At 43.9% G+C, this 27,717-nt stretch overlaps 1 protein-coding gene across 6 annotated transcripts in view; it reads right to left on the bottom strand.

Annotated features, from left to right (window-relative positions):
• The window catches only part of LOC8038489 (NT-3 growth factor receptor), a 279,306-nt gene that overhangs the window by 80,770 nt on the left and 170,819 nt on the right, over positions 1 to 27,717 (bottom strand). The gene's annotated exons all lie outside the window — the stretch shown is intronic.

Here is a 27,717-nt window from a genome sequence, read left to right as displayed (position 1 = left end):
AATATAGAAATACCTGGTAATTAGTCCCCAATACCTTAAAAAGTTTTATTTAGCTTAGAGAAAAAAAAAAAAAAGGAAACGCCAAAGGTCATGAGCGTGAATGAAAGCGCCAATATAACAAATTAAGCTAAACCTTACGTACAACAAACAGAAGCCGTGTTCAGCTTGGCAAGATTACTATCAAGTTTGATTACGAAAGCTTGATGGGATTACATTTCGTCGTAGTGTGTCGTCGAAATTTCCAACTCTTGCGCATGCATAACAAAGTGATTGCGAGTGTTTTAGTGTCTGGCTTTGTTTTCAACGCCCTCCAGTGACGAAGCATTATAAATGAGGCTGCTTGATAAACTTCACGCTCAACAGAAAAGTTTCGAGGGGCTTTTAATTAGGGTGATGTACACCATACTATAAGCTTCGATAGCTTTGCTCGATAGCTTCGTGATTGGAGAGAGTGCCCAAGTAATTCCATGCACCGGGTGGAAAATGGTGAGAGGTCCTTACTCGAAGGCTTTGCATTGACTACATTCTGCTGGAATAGATTTCCGTTTACTAATTCTGCAACATAACTGACCGTAAAAAGCAAAATGAACGAAAACACCTTTCTTTTTTTTTCCGCGAAGAAAATTCATTAACATACACGTATTATTCGTGGTAATTTTTTGCAAAGTCAGGACTACATTTCTCGAGGGTGGCCTATTTTCGGAAGGGGTTCCTTAGAGTTCACATACTAGCTTTGACAGGTCTAAAGCACTGCGTTAAACGCGCTAGGTAACTCGTACCGTGCAGTAATAACTACACGAACGCACAGGGGTGCGATTCTCATCCAGATCTACATGGGCTGGGGTGGGGGTTGAACCCAGGACCTCTGGATTCTGCAGCGGGAGCTACGTTTAACGTGCTACGAAGTGCGATGCGCTGACACATCCGATCACCGATTTACCACGCTGGCTATTATCAACTATAGATTTACTTTACTCGAAAAAGAAAAACTTAGGCGCCGAGAAACCAATGGAAAGGAGGAAACGAGAGAGCGCAGGGGGACTTCAGAACGCCGAGCTTTTGTAATGATTAGTGAATAGACCTAAAGCTAACTGCCTTTGTGTTTACTGCACTCTTCCAACGCGTTAGAAGGGGGAATTCCAGCGTGCAGCGTGTGACATTCACATTTATTGATTGATCGATTTATGTAAATACATTGCAGGTCCTTTTGTAAAAGACAACGCGTAAGAGGGGGGGGGGGGACGTGACGGGAGGAGAGATACAACATTTTGTGATGGTACATATAAGAACAACTGGACATAAAGTGCAGCACACACAAAATCCGAACAAATAATCAAGAGAAATACAACATCTCAACATTTTGCAAATAAGAGTAACAATTGCTCAACATAGCATAACACAGAGTTGTGTTTGCAGACAGTTTTCTATGACGAATGTGACAAAACCGTCATACAAGAGGTAAACACGCCTCTGGCAGCAGGCTGTCTTTTTTATATAACGTGTTAGCAGTGTGACCACGATCTAAGGCGTGTATATACCGACAGTTTATTTGAAAAATTCCCAAACAGCTAAGGATCACGTTAGCAGCGTACCGTAAAGTCCCGCGTAGAGAGTAAGAGATTTTTTTTATGTTAGGGAAAACCCGCACGCAAACTTTACCACAAAGCATAACAATATAGCCAATCACTTCCGCTTACGGAAGTGATTGGCTATCGCTTACCCAGCCAATGCTAAGACGCCGATAACAATTAAATGGCAGAGCCAAATCACACTTCCGCGCGGGAACGGTGTCAGCGCCTTGTTCTTCGCTGCTCTCAATCCGTAAAGGGCAACAATATGATTGTACGTTCCCTGTGTGAGAGAAGATGTCCGGAAAATTCTGTTCTTTCGCGTTTTCGCGTGACATGGGATGTGATTGAACCCGGCGTGCGGTAAGAGTGCATGTCTTAACACGCGAGTCAGGTCCTGTTTTGTTGCGGAGTTAAAAGTTGCAAGCCTACACATACCTGCCGCCAGAAGTCGTTTGTAAGGATGGTCGATATTTAAATACCGTATCAACGTCGTTACTGTGCTCATAAATTAATGGGGTGTACGATTGCACCAATTAAAAAGTAACGCACGTCTAGGGAGCCTTTAATAAAAAGGGACAACAAACAAGACGTCTTAAATCGACCGTTATCCTGCTGCGCACAGCCCAGTCAAACAAAAGCATTTCGTTCGGCTGATAAGAGAAATTAGGCAAACAGCACGCACACGCCTTAATTTCTATTCATGTTGTATTTTGCTGCTACGGAATAACAATAATAATAGTGCGCGTTGTAGCGGAACGCGCGCTAGCAGCGAACTATTATTCTGTATCGAGTTTTGGGGATCAAAACGTCATATGAATACATGCGTCAATGACGCTTCCGCTGATGATAAGCAGCTGGGCTATATTGACGTTGCAGTTCGAAGCACTGCAACGTAAACCCGTGACGACTAGATTACGTCATAAGGTTCGTAGTTGTGGCCATTGTTACCGTTGACGTCATGTCGGCTGCACTGATTATTATTTGATGCCCTAGAACGGAAATGTACCTTTCATAACCGACGATAAAAACATTTTGGTTGGTACGAGACAGCGTATGAAGGACGTTTGTCGCAGGGCCCGGCCCATGCTGATTATATTTTGTATTGCGTATTACCTCGTTGTCCTGATCGGAATGAATACGCAAAGGATTCAAACGCACCGTATGGTGTTCCAATGGCGTTTTTATTGTGACCGGATAATAAACAAAAAATAAGGGGCACAGGTTCCGGCGTTACTCAAAAAACTCAACGCCGGGAGTTGCAGTTGTGAGCTCGAATGGGAGAGTAATTGGATTGCCCCACAAATTATCTTTTTTATAAAACAAATACACTTTGCAAGACCTGATGTGATTTGTCGAGGCGGTGCTGGCTTGTCCAAACCCTCCATTTTTGTGAAATATACTTGGACGGAAGAAATTATGCGTACGATGACAACATCTACAATGAGACACATCTGTTCAAGATGCGAAGTGTGATGTACCGACTCAGATAGATTAGATATTGATTTTACGGCTAATTGCTAGTTTAGCCTTATGTTGCAGCACAAAAAACGTCGTCCGAATTGCGAGCTAATAATATGCTTTTTGAGTACGGCTGCACGTCTTCTCAAAATATTAGGCACAGACGAAAATCAGCCACCTGCGTTAAGTCCTTATTTCGAACCCTTTTTGTTCACGTTCCACCCATTGAAAATTACAGCAAAAGGCCTGAATTACGCGCCTAATCTCGCCACCCCGCCGTCTCCTTCCACAGAATAAGGTCCGTCTGCTCTGGTCAGCGTCACCATGGCAACGAAGCATCTTCTTTATGAATGAACGCACGAATGCAGCAGCGTCTGAGGCCAGCAAAACGGCAGACGCCGTCTACGGAATGCCGTCTGCTGAAGTGGACGCGGTAACGCTAGCCAAAGTCGGACGCACTGTTGTGGAAGTCGATGCCGACAAAGGAAAGCGGTCGCCTGGTGACCTCTTGGCGGTCCCGACGAGGTTTGGAGCACGATCGAGCCTCAGAATAGTTTCCCCGAACGAAGCGAGAGGTGATTGCGCGTAGCGCTGTCTGTTTGGAAGCATATAGTTTTGGGCCCGAGTTAGTGTAATAGTGTCGGTTGCAGACGGTCTTTGGAACATGGCGCGGCTGTATACGACGTAAAGGTGCTGCGCTCGCGTGAGCGTCTATTGGCATTCGGTGGCATAGCAGGCCGACTTTATTGTGTGGAAGGAGACGGTGGTGGGCGACACAGGATGCGTACTTTGGGGTCTTTCGCCGCGCGTTTCAATGGGCGGAACGTGAACAAAGAGAGTTCAAGATAAGGATTTACGAAGATGGCTGATTTTCTTTAGCAGCTATAATATTTTGACGAGCCTAACACAAAAAGCATGTTTATTTGGCCATTCAACGAGTGTTTTGTTTTTCTAGAACGCGCCACTAAAGTGCCACACTGCCGATTTTGTTAGTGTATTTTTTTTTATTCGAGTTGTTGACCATAATTTTATGGTTTGTAAAGTCGCCTGAACGTTTTAACACAAAATGCGTTTATTCCATGCGGAAATCATTATGATCTAAGTCAACTTTCCGCAGGGGATGGGGGCGGTCAGGATGGTGACGACCGATGATAGTGTTCGCTCGATAGAAGTCCCCCGGGAAGTCGAATAAGAAAAAAAAACTAAAAGTTGTTCGATCTCGCTGGGCACATTACGACGTTGGTTGGTTTACGATGGCCAGTGTGGCCACGTTGATTTCAAAACAAAACGATAACAAGTCAACAGTAATTTACAATACAAAACTCCCAAAATTAAAACCCATACTTCAGTCCCCCATCTCAAGAGCCGAATCTGCCTGATCTCAAAAGCCGAATCCCCGAGAATCCTCTCGGCAGCCCTTTTCAAGACTGGTAGGGGCCTCCTTTCCCTCCAAAGACGGACCAATCACTTCAAATTTGCCCATTGTCACGTGGTACACTCTTACCCAATGATCAGCGAGCTGTCAACGTGACCCCCCTCCGACACCTCAACGGTCAAACACGAATTCTTTGTAGAGTCACTACATGCTTTCTTCGCCGTCTGGCTGGCGCCACCAAGTTAAGTTATTGCGTAAAGCAAAATTTCTACACTCAGCGGCGAAATACGCCGGACACAAGCACACCCGCTTAAAAGCCACAAGTGCGGACAGAAGCCCAAGACAGGGGTGTTCCGGCGCCCCAAACTGAAACCCAATCTGTTTGTTAACGACCGGGGTCCGACTCTTCTCCACCGAGCCCCGCGGCTGACCGAAACCCCCGAAACCCCCCCCCCCCCCCCCCCCCACGCGTGGGGGCGGAAGACGCCCAAATATACAGACACAAACACAGGCAGATAAAGAAAAAAACAATGCCGACGCAACTGTAGAAGGATAAACTTTTCTAAAACAAATCTTGCTTATTTCTAACAAAATCCTTCGTTACTTAACAATCTATATTAACGAAAAAGCGCAGGTATAAGCAATTAATGTGCCAATAAAGTTGGTCATAGGAGGAGACGAGAGCGCGTGGGGACACCAGAACGCCGAGCTCTAATTAGAATGATTAGTGGATATACATAAATCTAACTGCCCTTGTTTGCACTGCTCTGGTGAAACGCGTTCGAATGCGATAGTGAAATGCCGGACGCCGGCGTTCACGTTCCTACGCATCCGATGAGTGCACTGGAGACAAAGGCTGCCTTCGTCTACTCATCATTTGGCGAACGCTTTTGAACGTGAAAGCCAAACGCAGGACGCGGGCGTTTCGCGTCCTAACGCGTTCGACGAGTGCAGCGTAGACAAAAGCAGCTAGCTCTAGTTGTACCCACTAATCGTTGCAATCAGAGCTCATCCTTCTGACGTCCCAGCGCACTCAGGTATCCTCCTCCTCTTCCTCACTTTCTCGGCGCATATAAAACATACATTGTCCATTAGCATGCCATGCATACACATAAAGTACATAGAAGCAGGCTTAGTAATTAAACCTAATCACTATTATCGAGATTTACTAAGCGCCAATAGCGGGAATCAAACCGCCGCCCATGTAATCGTAAGCCCGCGACGCCTCTGCTCGGCGACACTGGGAAGAGGCTGTCGCCTCCTCCCAGCAGCTGGACTGTGCATAACTGAGGGGAGCCTGTGGTAGTATAGGCGTCTGTCGCCACAGGCAGCTACAGCTCGCGTCCGAATCACAAAGCGTAATTCTCCATGCAATCTCACGACATCGCGGGTCCCCAATAACTTTATACTATATACTCTCGCGCATTTTGATAAAACGGGGGAGGGGGAGGGGACACCCGACTGTGTCGTGCGTGCAACGGATCCGAAATCACCCGAAGCATTTCGCACCCTGTAGTATAACGACTCCTAAAACCCGTAGTCACTCTACTCATATCCATCGTACAAGGGACGAGGTGTTCGCTGCAAACAGTTATCTGCAGACAGGCATGAAGCATCTTCGAAGGACGTTTGCTCTATAGTTCGAACGTGTCTGCAGGCAGGTTTTGTATTACCCATGTTACAGGATTGCCACAAAAGAAAGAAATACGTTCAAGAGACTGTCTGCAGACTGTCTCCTGTACGATGTATTAGCAGCGTGACCGCTGCTAACGCCAGAAGCGAATTTAAGGGGGGGGGGGGGGGGGGCGGCTCTTCTCCACCCCTGCTCTCCTAAGCACACCGAGGTCAACTATATTTAAATAAAAACATTGATATACACCAGCCAAAAAGTTTAGTGCTTTTGGTAACATCACAAATATTAGGTAAAAAACAAAAACAGATCCGGGCGACGTTGTGGAACTCCCTTGACGGGAGTTCCACAACTGAGGTAATCTATTAACGTTGGCCTTGTCTTCTAGGTGGTATTGGACGGATACATACGGATAAACCCTTAACGGCGGGCGGAGGCTTGCGCTACCTAGCCGCAGCTATTACTTTCAACAGTTAACTAACACAAAATTTAAGAATTATTTAGCAATGGCAACGAACTTTCTATCGTGACGTCACAGCTACTATGGTCATCTATAGCGGACACTACACGAGTGTATAGAAAGCATCGCAAACGCGCGCTAATCAAATTCAAGGTGTTTGTCTCTTCTCATATATCATTCCTCAACTGGGAGACATTTGATCTAAGAGTCTGGATTATAAAATCTTAAAAGCAAAAAAAAAAAAAAAAAAAAAAAAAGACGCTGCAAGCTAGGAGTACCCTACTGTCGCCCTTCGAGCTATAAATGTTCAATCGATCGGAACCCGCGCAAGGGCACAACATTGCGTATTGATGCGCAGGACGTCACAGATGCGCCGCAGTAAATTGAAACTTTCCAGGAAGAGAACCGGGACCAGCGAAGTCACTGCTTACCGCCGGATTAGCTCGCTTCCCGTTGTTTCTGGATGAGCGGAGCATGCACGGGCAGTAGGATTAGGCGAAGATTCACTCGCCTCAAACATAGAACCGCCGTGTTGTCCGCCTACGCAGCAGTATATTACGCGGTTTCGCTCGGCCAAATTTTATAAACTACTTCTAAAATTTTATTTTTGAAGAAAAAAAGAAGAAATTAGATAATCAAGTCGGCAGCGGTGCCAGTTTTTCCCATTGCGAATATCCATTTCACTTTGATATCTGTATTTAATTCCAGCGAAAACAGGTTGCAGGGTTGTTTATGCAGCGAGAAGTTAGTGTATCTTTAAAATGTGAGGACTTATGCCTCCGCCGGAGTAGGAAAATATGGCTCCTGTTATAGACTTGTGTCCGTTACTTGAAGAATGTAATGAATTACGGTTACAAATTACCGAGTCTCAAATGTAATGGATTACCGTTAGAAATTACATTCGCCGAAAAGTAACGTATTACTTCACTTGTTAAGTTACAATCTTTTTTTGCATTACTTTTCCCGTTCACTTATCAAAAGAACAATAATTTTTTTTTTATGTTTTCAAAAATTTCTGCAACACTACTTTTCATTTATTATTCGCCCGCATGTGGCTAGTCCTTGTAAAAATAAAATATTGTACTTAAAGGGGCTCTGCAAGGACGTTTTTACTGGTTCTTAATTTTCACAGAACCTGAGCGCACTGAACGTAGTAACTCAATGAAACATTTCTTTTCTCGAATTTCGCTTTATTTTGAAAGTTATAGGCGAATTAAAATTACAAAAACAAGCAAAAAATAACCTCCTTCATGACGTCCCTGGTCGCTTGAGTGGCCGTGAACTAGAGGAGGGGTAGTGAGCTCAGCGAGCGGTCCCGGCTGCCGCACTCTGTGCCGACGGCTCGAGAGGGCGCCACTAAAGAGTGTTCTGGCTAGGCTGTATGAAGCGGGCAGCCAGGGCGGCTCGCATTGCATGTGCTGCGCGATTAAACACTAATTCTGCATGACACTTCATTGGCCAGAAACGATAGCAAACACGGGGTAAAGATCCCTTCAGAACGGGAACCACTTCGCGCTGCCATGCCACCAAAAGGCCAAACCGCAAGCCAAAGCTGCTCGCCGAAGGCCTTCGGAACGCTCGGAACCGGTCGAATCCTCCAGTCCACACAACCGCAGCGCCGCCGCGTACATCCGGGATCTTTCTACGCTCGCCGTTGGTCGGTGCCTGATCCCACTACCCCTTTCTAGTATGCGCCGCCTTTTTCACCGCTTGGTGGCGGGTATGTCGACGGGTCCATTTCTTGTTTTCGTACTTTCTAAACTGCATTTGTTTCTTTTCTTATCTAAAATACTGGACAAAAACTACTTTTATATATAGTTGAAACGGTTCGCGCCACTTATAATTTGTATTTCGACTAAAATAAGCTTTTAGCGGCTCTGACCAGTAGTAAGCCCAGAACCAAAGACGTCACATGTCGCGCGCTTTGGGCACCGCAGGTCGCCCCCGTAGGTGGAGGAGGTTTCAGCGTCGTCCGGTTAAAATATGACGCACTAATATTTAAACTTGAGGAGGAAAACGAGAAGGGACGGACAAACACAAACTTCCAACTGGCAACAACAACAACACTCCCTTCCGTTTCCTGTATATAAGCAAACTCTTGGTGTCAATAAATGTTCTTGCCAGTTGGAAGTTTGTGTTTGTCGGTCCCTCATGGTTTTCTTCCTCAAGTTTAATTATCCCTACCAACCAGCTCGTTCTGTCCTTACTGATATTTTAGTTACTCTCTCCATGCCCGCTGGCTTGCCCGAACCCCAAGAGACGTGGAAACCGCAAAAAAAGGTAGACGCTTAAATATGCTTGCAGGGCCCCTTTAAGAGAAAGAATCTAGGTGCCCCGCGTTCATCTGTAAGTTGGCAAGGCAACGCAAGCTGCAACCACCCGCCATCCCGCTCTTACGGCGACCAGAAATGATGTCTGGAATTCTGCGGAAAACACTAGTGATGCGCATGCTCAGTAGCAGAGTCTGCCGTCACTAGGAGATTCAGAGGTAAGGAACCAATCTACGAAAACCCCTTTTGAAACGGGCTTTTCAAGCGTGAGCGCAACGTCTCAAAGCTGCGGTCTCGTGCCTGTAGCTTCGACGCACTGTCAGCTTATGCATGAACAGAGTATAGTTGCATGCAGTATTGAAAAATGCATGGGCGCGAGTGCTCGTTTTTGAGCTTTGGTCGAGCGGGTGGTCGCACACTCGTTTTGCTCCGGTTTCTGCATTAAGTTCATGTTTTGTAAAAAAAAAGTAGCGAGTAATTAAAATAATCCGTTACTTATCTTGCTAACGAAATTACATTACAAATTACTGCCGAAAAAAAAAAGTAGCCTGGCAATTACAAAATTACCTGAAAAAGTAACGGATCACAAGTAATTCGTTTCTCGTAATGGATTACTTCCCAAGTGTGCTGTTATACTTCTCTTTAACGGGTTGATTAAAGGCCTTGGGAATATGGAACCTTATAGAATCGGCAAACCAGCATATGCCGAGCGGCACGTCCAGACGCGTAGTTCAACGTCCGCGCAAATACCGTGTTTATAAAGGTCCAACAGTTGCACACGTCGCATTACTCTGTATGGTCGGCGCCGCGGATCTGTGCCTCCACGCTCTTCGCACCGCCTTTGGACCGCCGGAAGTGCAGGCCGTCGTCGGGTGCTCTGCGGTTCATTTTTTGCCGTAAATGTCGAAACGTCCTACTCGCTGCACAGCAGACATGTACAAGTTACTCAAGAAAAGAAATTAAGTTAAGTTACTGAGTATTGGCCTCAAAAGTAATTTGAGTAGAGTAGAAATTACTCAAATGGAAAGTAATTTAATAAATTACTAACTACCGTAAAAAGTAGTAAGTTACTTTTGAAGTTACTTTTATATTTTTTATGGTAATAACAAAGTACATAGCTTTTGATCTGTAACATAAATTCTGCTAGCAAAATATAAATTAGCTGGTGTTCTTTTACAGATATGCTTCAATAGCTGGGGCTACTTCTGCCTGCCTAATTGTTTTGCACTTTTTCCTTTTTGGTCAACGATCTGCTGCGGATATATTATTTCTACTTTGAGGATAAGCACTGCCTGAGCTTGATTTTGCAGATAGTGTTTCTTTGTTTACAGGGTTGCGTAAACTACAGCTAAAAGTACTTCAAGTAAAGTGCAAAGTAAATGAGAGGTTCTGTACTTCCAAGTAAAGTAGTAAGTGAACCGGGTGCGATGTACTTGAAGTAACGTACTATAAACATAATATATTTCATGGTAAAGTACAAGTGCTTTTAGCGCAATCTTTCATGATGCCCTTTCATTTTCTATACAGTTTTCTTTTAACCGGTATGCATTCCTACAGGTGTAATCGGAGGTGCTTCAGTGTTTAAACGGAAATGGCAGCAAATATTCTATAAAGTCTTCTCCACAGAGTAGTTGGTTTACTCTCGCTGACCCGCTGTTTGACGCAATCAACTTATAAGGCACTTATTTATGTCTGTCTTATAGCCGCCATTATTTCACTTAGCGAAATGACCAGATGACGTCTCGAAAGAGCGCGTTTTCACGCAACGATACGCCGTTTTTGTTTTCAAATTTGGGGAATGTACGCTGAAGTTGAGAGTTTTACTTTCCTCGAAAGTACCAGAAAAATACTTTAGTAAAGTACTCGTACATGCTCAGATAATGTACTTCAAGTAACGTACAAATTTTTCTTTAAACAGTTGTACGTTAAGTACCATGTACTTAGAGTACTTCCCAACACCTGCTTGTTCATTATTTTTTCTATAAAAACGTTGGTGGAATTACTAAGGTTTCTCAAACAATCTTCGAATCTTTGAATATCTCCATACTTTTAGTTTTAAAAGGAAAGGCAACGCAAAAAGGTCACATTTGCGTTGCCAGTTAGCACGCGATTTTTCGAGTACAGCGCAAACTACGGCAGCACCTGATGAACTTCGAGCGGGTGCTGCACTTTGTGGCCTCCTTTGAGTGAGGATGCAGTGTGTACACCTTCTGTAGTGGGCGAGAGTTCCTATGTTGGGGAGAAGCAGGGACAAAGCATTTCTTTAAATTCGTCAAGTTTCCTTGAGCTTCGGGACACAAAGAAACTCCAGTCTTCGGTGCTAATCCCACGGTTACTCGGCCTTTCTTGCGTCGGGACTATGCGAAGGGCAAGTTCGTCTGCTTCTTGCGCAGGGGGTAGCGGTGACGTCAGAACGCCGAGTCCTGATTGGCTGATTGCGACCCCCCTATCTGAGCGTCGTCTGCTCCTTTGCAACGTCGTCTGCGTCTGTCTTGCCTTTCCTGCGACTTTCGTAAGTGCAGAGGGCAGATTCACGAAACGATCTTACGCCAAAAATGTGCGTAAGCCATAACTTAAGAACAAATTTGTATTCACGAAACGAAATTTTCGTAAGTTTTTCGCAGGTTACGACGAAATCCTACGACAGCTTTGAAGCTGTCTTACAAGGATAACCTCCTTGTGTCTTACGCACTTCATAAGCATGGCCGACAGCGTCGCGGTCGCGACCACCGTTGGTCGCGACGACCCACGGACGTTTATTTTTCTACGTACGCTTCTCACGCGTCCCGACTTCAAGCAGCAAGAAAAAAGTAAAAAGTACTTGAAACAGACGACGACCAACAAGGACGCTGGATCCACAAACACCCGGGAAAAGCACCAACGGCCACGATTCCACCGAACGCGACCAAGCGAGCACGGCAGTTAGGCCTAGCAGGCACTCCGGGACTCGGCGACCGTCTGCCCACGACCAGCTGGTGTGCTGAATGGAATATGCCCGCGCGACCCTTGTGAACCCTTCCCGTATTATACTTTGATCGCTGACCTCAGCTTTGGATTAAGAGGTCAATTTCTTCCTCTTGTTATCTCCTTGTTTCCCGAGGCAACGGTGACTCTCGCTGGTGAAAAAGCGGTGAATCTCCGACAGACGCAGGAAAGGTAAAGCAGCCAACGCTTTGACTAGCAGACGTAAAGCAGACGACGTTAACTGCGCCAACCCGCCGACGCCGTTAAAGAATGAGGGGTCTCGCCGCACAGGGAAGGAGGGAAAAAGTATTTGGGAGGGAACTTGCGGACACTGACACGCTTCACTCTCGGTTCTAAGCAAACAAACCTCGGCGCCTCGGGACACCTCGCCAGTCAGTCCTTTGAATTTCCTCCTTGATGCGCGTCTGCTAGTTGTTAGACAAAAACAACGTACCGCTCGAGTTATTTCGTCTGCCCTCTGTGAAAGGCGAAGTCGAGCTCGCTCGTAAAGACTGCACTTCCGAAAGTTGCAGGAAAGGTAAGACAGACGCAGACGACGTTGCAAAGGAGCAGACGACGCTCAGATAGGGGGTCGCGATCAGCCAATCAGGGCTCGGCGTTCTGACGTCACCGCTACTTCCTTTCTCATGCGCAGAAGACGAAAATGAGCCCACTTGCGAGGCGTATTCGCTCGCCGCGCTTCGTAGCACTGTTGTGGCAGTGGGGGGCTCGTGAAAATTTTGGCAGGTTTCGGACTCTCCAAACCACTTTCTCTCCCCCCCTTTCCTACGCCACATGCTTCCCCCTCCTTGCAAATATCAGCTGATCTTCCAACCTCTTTTCTCTGTTGTGCAGGAAAGTTTGTTGATAGGCAAAACTACCGCTAAAATTTGAAAGTAATTTATAATTGAGTAGAAGTTACTCGGAAAAACTAATTCAAGTAAACTACTAACTACCGAAATAAAAATGTTATTGAAAGTTACTAGACTATTAAGAAAAGTAGTTAAACTACAGTAACTTGAGTAGAGTAGTTGAACTATGTACAAGTCTGCTCCACAGTCAAGGTGCAAGAGTGATGTACACTCATAAAAAAAAAGAACGAAGCACGTAGGTCGCATTTTTGCGTATGAAGCACTGACGAACATTACGTGAAATGAAACGTGACTTATACGCCAGAAAGTACGGTGTAGTAAACAACGACCATTTATATATATATATATATATATATATATATATATATATATATATATATATATATATGTGTGTGTGTGTGTGTCAAGGACGAAGACCTGCCTCAGGTCGAAACGACGAATAATATCCTCCTGGTTTGTTTTCTACCGTCACCTTGCATCTATATATATATATATATATATATATATATATATATATATAACGACTTATTTTTCGCGGGCTCAATATTTGGCGTTTAAGGTCAAAGCTGGAGGTTTGAAATAATTCGCGGGTTCTAAATTTCGTGACGCGGTGGGATCTCATTACTGCTTTGCACAGTCTGATGCCCTCACATGTATGCCATCTCCTGACGAAGCCGAGCCTCTCGGCGAAACTGTCGAAATACATGCAATAAACTCATAGCATAGCAACTCCGCAAGTACGGATCTCTGACTTAATATATATATATATATATATATATATATATATATATATATATATATATATATATATATATATATATATATATATATATCAGCACTGGCAAGAGAGTAATTAATTATCAGTGGGTTTGAAGAACCGGTAGTCACCTGAACACTCGTTCTACCGAGTATGGCGGGGCGTTAGGTAACGGGTCAGTCCCGAAACCCTCGGTGTACTTCAGATGTGTCCGTAAGCTTTATAAAAAGTTCCTTTGCAGCCCATAGAACGAGTTCATTAGCCGCCATAGCTGTGAACGCCGCGGTCTAGCACGTGTTGAGGGATGACTTAAACCGCGTCTCACTTAACAGAATAAAAGTTGCGTAAAATAGATCCAAACTAGAAAACAGCACAGGGTCCATAAATGCTGTAATCAGTAGAGCTAACTTGTTTGAGTGTGTTTGGCTTGAAAATCAGCCGTGGCATTCTAAAATTACGGCAGCAGTGCACTGTTGGTACAATGTGTTTATGCTTCCCTCTCCGCGGAATGTTTTCGTTTGCGCAACTGCCGCTGAAAGTCGTGGACGTCATCTGTTTGAAGTACAAAATAGACTCTCCAGCCCAGAAGGGCGAGCTTGCGAAATCCCGAGTATTTTTTCTTGCATGTTTCGTTCTTGTTTTTACTGAGAGGCAAAAATATGTCGAGACCGAGCTCTACCTAAGATTTTATGTAGAGTATGGGTTATAATTCTTGTTCTTTCCAATACACGTATTTCCACACTGTTCTCTTTAAAAAAATTCCTATTTCCAATCTCCGACCACACGATTACGATAAAAAAAAAAACTGTTTTTTGTATTTGTAATAAGTAACATATAGATAGTTTATTTAGTGCCTGTGAACAGCCGCGAGGCCAACTGGGCAGTACACTTTGTCATCTGCATGATGGCTTGAAAAGGAAGCCATACACAAGATACTAGTTACCAGGGTCGAAATGGAGTCATTATAACATGTAACTTGTGAAAACACTGTCCTTGGCAAGGGCACACAGAGATGAAAAAGTAAATTGAATATGTTAACTTGGAATAACATCAAATTGTATGTGTGTTGTAACCGTGTCATTGGACTTAATAAACAACTCTATAAAACGTGTGAAGACATTTGCTGGTTTTCCCAAGTGGACCACGGCACCACAGCGATTCCAACAGATCATCGCAGTCAAGGGCACCGTGCACAGCTTGGCGTAAAAGCGTCATCTCGCTTGCAAGACTCCTGTAGCGAATTAGCTGAAGGCCTATATCTGCCAAGATAGAACTATAGATATAAAAACCGCGATGATCAATGTGTATATCGTATATGATAAGAATAAACTTTCGCTGTATCTTTTCGATTACATTGCTGTAGGTAAGAGGAACAGACTTCTATATTACATATGCAAACTCTAAACGCTGCCGGAGAAATGAACAATAAAGAGAGCAAGCGCAGTGAGGGCTTCAGAATTTTCTTGTTAGCCGTGATACCGAGCCAAAACATCGCAATACATGATTGGATATGCGTAACCTATGTTGGTGAAAATATAGATTGGAGTTCACTTGAACACCAGGATCCCGTACAAAAGATACGCGCTGTATCTGCTCTTCGGAGAGGTTATCGTAGAACACTATTTCTCTCGTGTTTTCTGGTGATTGACATGATTGCAGTTTTCTTGAGATTAAGTTATAGTCTATTTCTAATGCATCACTGATCAATTGATCCTACCTCCTTTTATAGCAAAAGGCAGTCCTGCACATTATCAACTCTGCTGAAAAATTTCAAGTTATCGGCGTACAATAATGCTTTTGAGTTCTGCACCTGCGACGGCAAATCGTTAATGAACACTAAAAACAAACACGGCTTAAGGTTAGAGCGTTGGGAAACTCCTGATAAGTATACGAAAAGCCCGGACAAACAGTCTAAATAAAAAACTAAGTTGATTCTGGCGGTTTGGCGGTCTTCCAAGCAGCTTGCAATCTATGAACAGTGAGTAGAGCATAGGCCATATTTTTGTTCAATATTGACCAAAGTATGTTGTGTGAAACCCTGTCATAAGCCTGTGACATATCGAAATAAATAGCGTCAATGTGACCACGGTTGGCTACCACAGGGCCGGTATATCCGAGGAAGACACTCGCGTTTGTCTCAACTGATCTACCTTTCAGAAAGCCATGCTGCAATGGTGATATATATTTTTTGTAATAAAAATTCAGACGTCCGTATATTAAAACTTTTAGAACCTTCGAGAAACTGCACAAAAGGGACACTGGTGTAAGTTGGTGACATCACAGGGATCGCCAATTTGAATATTGGGACGACATCAGATCATTTCTACCGAGAGGGAAACACCCCACATTGCAACACCAATTGTACACACGAGGTAATACGGGAACAAGGATTTCAGCGCCTTTCTTGTTTATGAATTTCGGAATACTAGCACAACCTGTGGAAAGCTTGGAATCCAGCCTACGAACAGAAAGAAGTACCTCATTTTCTGTTTTGTGTTCATAAACCCAAACACTCAGAACTATCCTCAAAGCTGAAAACCGAGGTCGTGCTATTCAACTGCAGAAAATTGTAGCTAAAATGCCGAGCGAACATTTCGAATGCATCTTGCGATGTGCAACAAAGTTTTCCGTCCATTTTCAGCAACCTGGCGCCTGCATTTTCTGTACTTGTTCGCACGTGGAGCCAAAAACGTTGCCGTTGGTCTTTAAAGTCTCGTTCAAGACGATCTTGGTAGTCTTACGAGTTACGACACAAGCAAGAAGTTTTTTTCTTAACTATTGTTCTACAGATTGAGAGTCTGTAGTACCCAATACTCGCAGTTTCGTTTCCTATATAAATAGTTTTTTTTATATGGTAGCTTCGCTTCTTGCACATGTAATATTGCAAATCTGCAGAAACCCAACTAGAAAATTTTGACTTCTCTGGACAACATTTGGGTATAAATTTGTTTATAACGTTTTGTGCAATCGTCATCAGCATCTCGACGGAAGCGTCGACGCTCGTAGTATTGACGAAATCAGACCAGTGATGGCTGTACAGACAACCGTGTCTCCCCGCGTTATCACCATAGGCATATCTAAACTTAGCCACTGGCCGCATGTTGTGCACTCGGAATAACAAGAACAAAGATAGGGAAAACGGTGGATGAAACTTGTCGATTGGTACCAGCGTGACGCATGCCTGACCTACATCAAATACAGGAACGCTATAGTTATTACCAAATCTAGAAGGTTTCCAGCGACATTTTTTTTATCGTATTAAGCTGAAAGGATAATTAAAATTGACGAAATCAAATAGGTGCTGTACTTTTTCACGAATGCGAGTACAGTCACTTTAATGTAGGCCAGCTGATCAGTCGACCTAAGCAAGATTGAAGTCACCATAAATATGTACCTTTTTATACAACAAAATCCACCTTGTTGACGAGATCTGTGAAATGCTCCAGAAAAACGCGAGTATCTGAATTGGGTGGAAAGTAGTAGCAACCTATGGGGAGGAAATTCGAGCTCTCAGACGCTGGAACCTCAACCCAGACACATTCTTTGTTCGTCTCGAGGTCTCCCCTTCTGACCACCCGAAATTAAGATTTACTAGCTACGAGGATGACGCCCCCATTTCGAGTCTTCTCTGTGTAATTCCTGTCATTCTTGAAAACGAAAGAATGCTTTGGGATCAATAACTGGTTTGTACAGGATCCATTTGACCATGTTTCTGTGAAGCAAATTACATCATACTCGGAGCCGCAAATATTAGCGAAGAACGCCTCACTTTATTTTTTGAGGACCCTCGAAATGTTTCGTGGTTAAGGGCATTTTGTATAAAATATTAGATTGAACTGTATCACAGTGACAGAGAGATCATGCTTTACATTTAAAGACTAAATACGGCGTTGGGCGAGCTTTTAACACTTTTAAAATGCTGGTTATGATAAGTCTTGTCTTGATACTATCATAATCTTACTTCACCGGAAGGAGGCGCGAATGCCTTATAAGGTTGTAAGGGGCAGGAGGTGGCATCCGTATTCTTCATATATGAAGCGAAGTGTAATGGAAGTAGGCGTGGCCTCAAAGTGTCCCCTCGGTCTTTCGGCGTTCTCCTATTGTTTTCCCTTTTTTTTTACGAGTTGAAAGTTTCCTAATATTTCCGCACCACAGTCTCAGGTGTTAGGCGGGAGACCATAAGCGATGAAAACAGACGCCGCACGGCAGCGAGCGCCAGTAGTACCCAGTACCTATAACGGCCGGTGCTGGCGTCCCTAAGTCACTTCCGTGCGGCGCCGCGTCGATCGGATCTGGTTCATAGAGATTAAGCCGCGCGGTGCACCTGTGGCGCCCCTAGCGGCGAGCAACGACTGCCGCGTGACGCCCACTTTCACCGCTCATGCGTTCCCTGCTTTAAATTAATATAATTTATCGGCAGCTCGCCTGCACACGCAGTGTTGTTTTCAAAACTCAATAAACGCCGCCATGTAAAGATGGGCAAACAACCGCGTTGCCATGGCATTACCTTGGTAACACCGCTGTTTGTCTTATATTTACATGGCGCCACCAATTAGCTAGGCTTCCTAAATAACAGTGAGTGTACAGCCGACCTTCTGATAATTAATTATAACGTAAGTTCTATGAATCTGGTGTCAAGATGTTTTAAATGTCTTCAGTAAAAAAAAAAGACGATCGCGTTGTCATGGCAACGTGGTTGTTTGTCCCGTATTTGCATGGCGGTGTCCACCGAGTTGGTGTCGAACAGGTGAGATTCGGAGACCAATGCTTGCTTGGTCAGTAGGAAGTTGGTGGGTGGCAGACGCTCTATAGACACCGAACCGGGAGCGTCGTCTAAAACGAGTCGTCACAGCTCGGCTTTAGAAAACGAGCAAATACATAAGGGGCCGTAGGCACGAACGCTGAGAATGGCACCGGGTTCAGAAAGCCGTAGAAGCTCTGCCTCCAGCACTCGTTCTTTGCCTTCAGTCGCGAAGAGAATGCGCGTGCGCATCTAGACTTCTTTTGGTGCACCGATCGTATCGAAAGCCAGCCGTGACAGCGGGCAGACGAAGCAGACCGCAGGCACGGAGCAGACTTGGCCTAAGCCTAACGTAACCGACCAAGCGGCGAACTGACGATGAGAGCAGCGTCGGTGCGCAAGGCTGTCTGGGATTGAGTTCTTTTTCCGGCGTCGCCGAGCATGACGTCCATGGGCTATTTCAGCGTCCTCGGTGATGGCACACAGACACACTATGGTGCCATGGAACGTGTCTCCGACGTGTGTGTTTACAGCGTCCAAAAAAGTGGTCCCTCGATTTCCGCCTGATGACGTCATAAAAGTGTCACGTGTTCGCCGGCCGCGACCCTAGAGTGGTGTCACAGCTGCGGGGGTGGACGTGGCGACGCAGGCCGTTCTCCAGCTTCACAGTTCACCGAAGCTTCGGCAGCCAGGATTTGGGACGCCGTAGAGAGACTAATCCCTGACGCTGCATACGCCTCACTAAAGTGTACGAGAGAAGTGCGATGTTCTTTAAGCTTGTGTATTGCATTCTATGTTTAACTCACTCACGGAAAAGAAGCCACCGATTTCTTTTCACGTGGGCGCGTAAAAATCTGCCTTTTCTTTTTTGCCAGGAAAAGAACTAGATATATGCTTCGTTTAACCTTGAGTACAGACGCAACCGACACTACGATTTGATAGGACCAATCATACAGCGTAAAAAAAAAAAAACGTACCATCAAGGTGTTCGTCATGTTTCCGTACGTGTTCTATCATCGCTGAACCAATCATAAACAAAAAGGCCTAGTGACTTGCGCTTTTTACGCTGCTTGATTGGTTCCCTTACCTCGTAGCGTCGGCTGTGTCTGCACTTAAGCTGAAACAAAAGATAGACAGTTCTTTTTTTCATTTATTAGTTTGCTTAATTAAACTGCGTGCAAAAACTTGAAGTAAACAGTTTACATATTTTCATTCTAAAGAAATGTTAGTCTGCGGGTGGTGCACTCTTCATTATCTGTTTTGGTACATCCGTAAGTGTACACTAGCGTACCCCACCTGAGCACGTGGGCGCTCTTGAACCCAAGTTATCGATTCATTTCATCGGCTTCCCACCAGTCTAGCGTTGTGTGTAAAGTCACTCGATAAAATGCACTCTTTTAGTTTCTTACAAGTACCGCTGAGCTCAGGGATCCTAGGTTAGAGCCCCACGCCTGTCCGTCTCGATCTGGATGAGCATCGTACCGGCGTGCGGTCGTGTATCACTACTGCGTGGTGCACGTTAAAGACCCCAGGCTAGCGGTTGTACCGCACTGGCTAAATTTCTCATCTACAGCTGGGAGACTCGTCACCCCTGTGAGGCAGACCAAGTTCTAGGCTGTATAAACATACACACAACCCAATTTTTTTTTTTAAGTACCGCTGCTGTGTGCTGGAATTAGGGAGAAGTGTTGGGACCGGCGCGGCTCCACAATGGGAGCCCGCGAGGCCGCGAATATAGCCAATTTGCAGTGGCGCTGCAGTCCCCTGCACCTAAAAGGCTGTATATGGCAATGCAACAGTCCACCTAGTTTGGCGAAAATTGCTTCGTGTGTTTGAAACACTGTACGTAGTTTGAGCGGTCGGTGGCACGTTGCACTTTTGCGCCGGCATGTTCTTTCCCGGTGAGATTTTTGAGGCGCCTACAATTTCGCGTACACTGCGGACTGTAGACGTTAAAATTTAATATCGAAATGCCGGCGCAACGCCGGCGGAACTACTACTGCGCACACGGCTCCAGAACAGGCTACTCGCACGTGAAAGGTGAGCGGAAAGCGTCAATCTTTATCGCTTCAAAGGACAGAGCCGCACAAAAAGTCTGGGCAACAAATCTGGGTCCGGCGGGCAAGGGCCTTGAAGAAACGAGCGCAGTCGGCGAAATTCATTTTCAGCCCCGCTACATCCTTTAGTCAAGAAATGTTTAACAGCTTTTAGCTGAGTAGCAGAGCGACATGAACATTTCGTATTTTCCGCCTATCGCAGCGCACGGACCCAACGCAAGCCCCTCAGGTGCAGGCGCCGGTGGCGCCATCTGCAAAGATCGATTCGATGCGCCTCACAGGGACCGCTCCAGTCTGAACACTATACCCCCTATTTCTAGCACGCTGTACCGCCAACCATTGTTCTGGGAGCGCGCCAGACACGTGTCACTAGCGAATGCTCCGCCGCCGTTTGCTTCCATTTTTTTTTTTTTCAATTTAAAGCCCCTTCATGTTTTAAAAGTAGCGCAAGGAGCGTTGATGCAAGAGGCACGTGCAACGTTACCCCTTTGGAAAGATCATGACGGCACAGCGCAGCACTGAGCCAGACGCGATGTTCTTTCCAAAAGTGGCGCGCGCCACGTGTCTCAAGCATTTCCACAACAATGAATGGTGCCACTTTTCCCAGAATAAAGGGGCTTTACTTCATTTGGGTGCCTCGCCGCGATTTACTTCCAAGGGTCGTACCAGGCACGGGGACCCCGTGCATTGGCGCATTTGATGGTACTTGTAAAATGAACACAGACACATCAGGGGATCTAGCCCTGTGGTGAAATCGTGCCATCGCGCGCTCCAGTTTAGATTAATTGCAAATACGCATTTAAAAAAAAAAGTGCCAGTGGTTTGTTGTTAACGCGTGCAAACATCTTGCTCAGTCTATGCTTAATAATTGTACAGTTTATTTTGTTCTAAGCGTTACAGATTTGTCTTAAAGGTACCACAAAAGCTTCACTAAGGCGGTCTGTGCAGGTGAGTTATACGGGCAGGGGTACATAATAAAGGTGGCTAATCGTCGCGTTAAGTTGAAGAATTAACTAAAATTTGTTAACCTTTTTTAATTGGTGAAAATAAACATGTAATCTTAACTAGAAACTTCCTGAACGTAATCGAAAAGCTCCAAACAAGCAACTTAAAAAAAAGAAAACCAACAAAAAACATTGGTCGCTGGGAAGCGCGGCAGTGTGCTCAAGCTACCAGTCGTGCTCACTTGCGCAATGCTGGTGGTGCCAAAACGTGGATAATAGGCAGACTTGTACGTAGCTCAACTAGTCTACTCAAGTAACTGTATTTTAACTACTTTTCTTAATAGTTTAGTAACTTTCAATATCATTTTTATTTCGGTAGTTAGTAGTTTACTTTCATTAGTTTTTCCTAGTAACTTCTACTCAAATTACAAATTACTTTCAAATTTTAGTGGTAGTTTTGCCTATCAACAAACATTCCTACAAAAAAGAGATAAGAGGTTCGAAGATCAGCTGATATTTCAAAGAGGAGGAAGCATGTGGCGTAGGAAAGGGGGGGGGGGGTAGAAAGTGGTTTGGAGAGTCCCTCACTGCAACAACACTGCTACGAAGCGCGGGGAGCGAACAGACCCGACGCAAGAAAGGCCGAGTAACTGTGGGATCAGCGCCGAAGGCTGGTGTTTCTTTGTGTCCCGAAGCTCAAGGAAACTTGACGTATTTAAAGAAATGTTTTGTCCCTGCTTTTCCCCAACATAAGAACTCTCGCCCACTACAGAAGGTGTACACACTGCATCCTCACTCAAAGGAGGCCACAAAATCCAGCACCCGCTCTGAAGTTCATCTGGTGCTCCCGTAGTTTGTGCTGTACTCGAAAAATCGCGTGCTAAAGGGCAACGCAAAGGTGACCTTTTTTGCCCGTTGTCTTTCCTTTTAAAACTCAGAATAGGCAGATATTCAAAGATTTGAAGACTGTTTGAGAAACCTTAGTAATTCCACCAACGTTTTTATAGAAAAAATAATAAACAAACAGTGTTGGGAAGTGCTCTAAGTACATGGTACTTAAAGTACAACTGTTTAAAGAAAAAATTGTACTTCACTTTAAGTACATTATCTGAGCATGTACGTGTACTTTACCAAAGTATTTTTCTGGTACTTTCCGAGGAAAGTAAAACTCCCGACTTCAACGTACATTCCCCAAATTTGGAAACAAAAAACGGCGTATCGTTGCTTGAAAACGCGCTTTTTCGAGACGTCATCTGGTCATGTCGTTGAGTGAAATAATGGCGGCTATAAGACAGACAGAAATAAGTGCCTTATAAGTTGATTGCGTCAAACAGCTTGTCAGCGAGAGTAAACCAACTATTTTGTGGAGAAGACTTCATACAATATTTGCTGCCATTTCCGTAAAACAACTGATGCACCTCCGATTACCCCTGGAGAAATGCATACCGGTTAAAAGAAAACTGTATAGGGAACGAAAGGGCATCACGAAAGATTGTGTTAAAAGTGCTTGTACTTTACCATGAAATATATTGTGTTTATAGTACGTTACTTCAAGTACATTGCACCCGGTGTACTTACTACTTTACTTAGAAGTACATAACCTCTCATCTACTTTGACTTTACTTCAAGTACTTTTAATGTGTACTTTACGCAACCCTGTAAACAAAGAAACACTATCTGCAAAATCAAGCTCAGACAGTGCTTATCCTCAAAATAGAAATAATATATCCGCTGCATATCGTTGACCAGAAAAGAAAACGTGCAAAACAATTAGGCAGGCAGAAGTAGAACCAGCTATTGAAGCATATCTGTAAAAAAACACAAGCTACTTTATATTTTGCTAGCAGAATTTCTCTAACAGATCAAGACCTATGTACTTTCTTATTACCATAAAACTTATAAAAGTAACTTCAAAAGTAATTCACAACTTTTTTTACAGTAATTAGTAATTTATTAAATTACTTTTCATTTGAGTAATTTCTACTCTACTCAAATTACTTTTGAGGCCAAAACTCAGTAACTTAACTTAATTTCGTTTTTTTTTAGTAACTTGTACATGTTTGATAACAGGAGACGGAAACAACTAGCCTTGAGCTGTTGCACAAGTGGTAACTTTATCGCACCATCGCGCTCCTCACACGCCCCAAATATTTATACATAACAAAAATACTTCTATATTGGTTTCCGATGACGCCCTGCAAGTTTTAAATTGGAGCTATATTTTTATCTTAAAGATTAAAAAAAAAGTCATTTGAGAAATTTGAGCTAATTAGCCCATTTATTGTGACGATTTTCTCATTTTAGTGTGTCTTCCTGGCCGTATAACTCATCTACGCTGACCGTCTTAGTATAGCTTTCATGAACGTAAAAAATAAAAAAATAAATAAATAAAGAAACACCTTGTATATTTAGTGTTTCTGTATCAGAAGGCAGAACACCTCGTTGGCTTGTTTGTATCTTTGTTTTGTTGTACACAGAATTGTACAGCGATATCCATATCAGTTAGCTAATGGAAAGTTCAATATTATTATTGAAGGGTATTGTATCGTGTTTGCTGTGTCACGAGACAGGCGCCGAACTTGGTATCAGCGCTCACACTCTGTTATCGTGACGCACGCTCTGTAGCAACTTCATCCTTTCCCTCTTCTTTACCTTCTTTCCATAACACCCTACAAATACGATAACTGAATAAAGAAACGTCTTCTTATTCTTTCCGGAACCGGCTCGTTCGTGTCGTCAATCGAAACAGGTATATCGCATTATCATCGAAAGAACCCTCGATAGACCCGGCATCGAACAGTGAAATATTCCCGTTTCGACAATTAATGCATGGTATTATTTTGACAACTATAACGTAACCCTTCAGTTATTTAACGACCTTGCCAATTCTGCGATATATTTATTCGAAACGAATCGTCGTGTAATCACACCTGCAATGGCTTTACTTTGTGAGCTAATTTACTTCTAAACAAACAGTATAAATACTGCCGTCGCAGGCATTGCTTTACGATTTCATATTTGGTCTTTATCTAGAAACTGCATCCGCTTCCCCCCCCCCCCCCCCCATACCATGAATTGACATTCAAATTTTAAGCTGTAATACGACTAGCATTTGCTAGTGTTAATTTTTATGGTACCTTTTACCAATGAATGTGCCGCCGTTTATTTTCCCTTTTTCCTTTGATTTGTTTTGTAGAACTGACGTGTAATATACTACACAATTCTTGTTATTATGTAACTCTCTTGAGATGCAAAGCTTTAGGGTGCCTAGGCTTTGTCAGGTACCCTGCCTCTATCTCTGCACCTGCGCGGTGAACCAGCTAAACAAATACAAATAAATAAAAAATATTCCATTCTTATCCGAACGCAGAGCCGTATATGTAGAAAGTTTGGCCATTCGTTGGGAAGTATAGGAGACAAATGAGGAGGCGCATTGGCCGAAAGCGTGCTGGGCGTGTTCCAGGGCGTCTTCAGAAATTCAAATGTGGCCAACCAGAAGCCGGAAATAATACCCTGGCTGTGGTTGCGAGAAGCAAACTTGATTAGTGCATTGGAGTAACTCTCGGTGACTGAAAATATGGTGCACATGATGTTTCAATCACGGCCATCCAAAATCATGTTGGAAGAGTGCGACTAGCGGAACGATCGACATAATCCGTACGCCAAGCGCCGAGGGCCGGGAATCTGCCGTCCGAGCGGTCAAACTCTGTCCTAGCAAAACAGAGTTGAGCGGCCGCATTAGTTTTTTTTACATGTTTGTGTATAATCATGATCGAAACTTTACGTGCACCCTATTTTCAACCACAAAAGGTTACTACACTTCACACTTGCGCGCTTATTAAAACCATTTACGAACATATACCTTCGATTAAAACAGACTCTCGCTACCACCGCTAGGGGATTCTGTTCGGCTTCTGGTTGGTCGAGAGAGCATGCGAAGCCCACTTTCTGCGTCTAATACACGCCCTGCCTCTACCCGCGCCTTCCACTGACCAAACTTTCTGCATACACGACTCTGTCCGAACGCAGTTAAAAAAATCGGCGAGTCAGCGCCTTTCAAATGCAAAACACAAAGTGGGTATCAGAAGTTGGTTCAGAGCACGCCAAAATAAAATTTGGCTCAATGCCGTATCAAATGCCCCCCCCCCCCCCCCCCCCTTCGGGAATATAGGTACATTAAGAACTCACAGGACATCAAACGCAAGTCTCAATTATCGTGGAAGTACTGGAGTGCGGGTCTCAAAGCCCAGATGCCTGGGTTAGCGCCGTATTTTCTTTATTTTCGTTTTTCGACGCACTTCAAACATTATCTTGTTTCGGGACTTTTTTTTTTTTTTTTCAAGTTCGTACAAACATTTCACTCATGAATGATAAATGAAACGGACAGCGTGTTCTTGACAATTGGGGTTACTTTGAAAATATAAATAAACAGGACTACACGTGTGCCTCTTTCAACTAGCAAGAAACATCTAATATTTTCTAAAAGCGCCTCAACGTAAATCCAACCCGGAATATGAAAGAGCGAAAGAAAAATAGGAGGCGAAGGGAAGCAGAGAGAGTGAAAGACATGGCAGAGGAATAAATGAGCGGTGAATGCGAAGATTCCCAAAAGGAGCAACGAGTTGTGATCAAAGCATTTCCTTAGGTTCTGTCTAAGCGCTTTTAAAAATGCTCAAATGTTGCGTTGCGCGCTTCATCTCTTGTTTGTTTGTGCTTACATTTTCTACTTATTTTAACGCATGATTTCGGTGCTCTTATACTATTCAGCCCATATCTCGTCAAATACTGCGGGGCGTAGCTTTCGTTTCATATCTCGAGTTTTATTCAGGGAATTCCGATTGATCTTGGCGGAAGTAGTTAGTTTTTCATGCGCTTAACATATACGATGTCGGTATTAAGATAAACAGAAACTTTAAAAATAAAAAGGATGTGCGTGCCATCTAAAAAAAAAATCCTACAAATACATTTTATTTTCCCTAGCTTATTTTAATTATTTTTTTCCCCCTAGCTACGTTCTTTATTCCCCCTTTTTTTTTCTCACTCCTAAAGCTTGGCAGATTTCTTTCTGCTTTTCCGAAAATAGAAACATATCTGCTTTCTGCTCCCATGAAAGCCCACGCGTGCCGAGTTCTTTTTGCTTTTCTCAAGTCATTGTTTATGAGCCATATCTACTAAAATATCTCGAGGACATTTTAGCAGATATGGTTTCGCTTGCTATCAGCCGGATCTGCCTGCTTTTTTTAATAGTTAGCTAATAAATGAATACGGCTGGAAGTCTGCCTGGTTAAAAAAAAAAAGATCTAAGGCGGAAATTACGCAGAAACAATTGACAGGGACATTTAGGTGTCTTCGACTGGACTCTCACTGATATCCGAAGGTTGCTCAAAAAGTAATGAGCAACATCTTTTTTCACGTCCAAAATTAAAGGTAATATTATAAAAAAGAAGAAACTGCAACACTGAGGTTTCCTGCATAACGCGTGGAGTTTGACGGTCGTCACACAAAGTACGCTATGGTAATAGTACGTGATAATAATTTCTGTGTCTGAAATGCATCACAAGCAACGAGCTGAGATTTGAGTTACTAGCGGCGGAGAAACGAAACGAGGAAAAAACTCATAACCTTTTGTGTGCTCTGTTGCGGAGTCGACAGGAGCACGTTTCCACAAGCAGTTACAACGAAGGTATGTTATGTTTACACTTAATTCACGCCGGCATAAAACCGTGAAACTATACGGATATTATGTAAATAAAGAAACGTGTATACAGGAAAGGCGCAGTGATATTCGGTTTGATTATCATCTATTTTGAATAAACATTTTCCGAGAAACAAAATGTGTGGCAATACTTTCTATAGCAACCCTCGTGATTAATATACAAGCGTGGGCTTATGTTCAAGGAATGTTATAATGAACCAGAGTGTTACTATCTGGAATGCGGTGGCATTGGTTTAACAGTCGATCGGTTCAAGTTTAAAAAAAAAAATCCGTAATTTTTTTTTTGGTTTATTGAGCACTCACTTTACAGATGCTAGTACGTTTTGCAACCAAAATAGAACTGAGAAACCCATGTAATTAGTGTCTGTACAGCGGCCCCTCTTTCCATTCGAGCGACGCGTACAATTTCTTCCGAAAAATCAAAGACACTGTGGCGCTGGTTGAACGATGCTCGTTAATCTGGGGTCACACTGCTCATACGTCCTACAAAAGACAGTCTGCCAACACGAGTCACCGCAATATCCGTGGTTCGAATGCCGCCGTGCCAAGTTTCCTTCCTGAACTCATTGCCATGCGGCACTCAAAGCACGGATCTCGCGGTGACTCGCTTTCCATTCTGTTTGCAGACTGCCTTTCGTATGATGTATAATCAGTTTGACTCCAGGTTTACCAGACAAGCCAACTTTCTGATAAAAATGCAATTTCCTCCTAAAAAAAAACAAAAAAAAAAACTTACTGTTTTAGGTGGTGAGTTTCGTAAGGTTTCTGCTTTGTATATGAGTACGATAACATTTTGACAAACAACGCGTCAGAAACAGATGCTAAGAAGAAGAAAGTGAAAGCCTCAAAGAGAGAGACGACCGCCTTATTTAGGTTCCGTTGTCTATAAAACCTAACCAGTG

This window comes from Ixodes scapularis, unplaced genomic scaffold, assembly GCF_016920785.2.
Source record: "Ixodes scapularis isolate PalLabHiFi unplaced genomic scaffold, ASM1692078v2 PGA_scaffold1__304_contigs__length_218370807, whole genome shotgun sequence".
Classification (NCBI taxonomy): Eukaryota; Metazoa; Arthropoda; class Arachnida; order Ixodida; family Ixodidae; genus Ixodes; species Ixodes scapularis.
The sequence above is the reverse complement of the archived record's forward strand: the minus strand, read 5'-3'. Positions and strand labels throughout refer to the sequence as shown.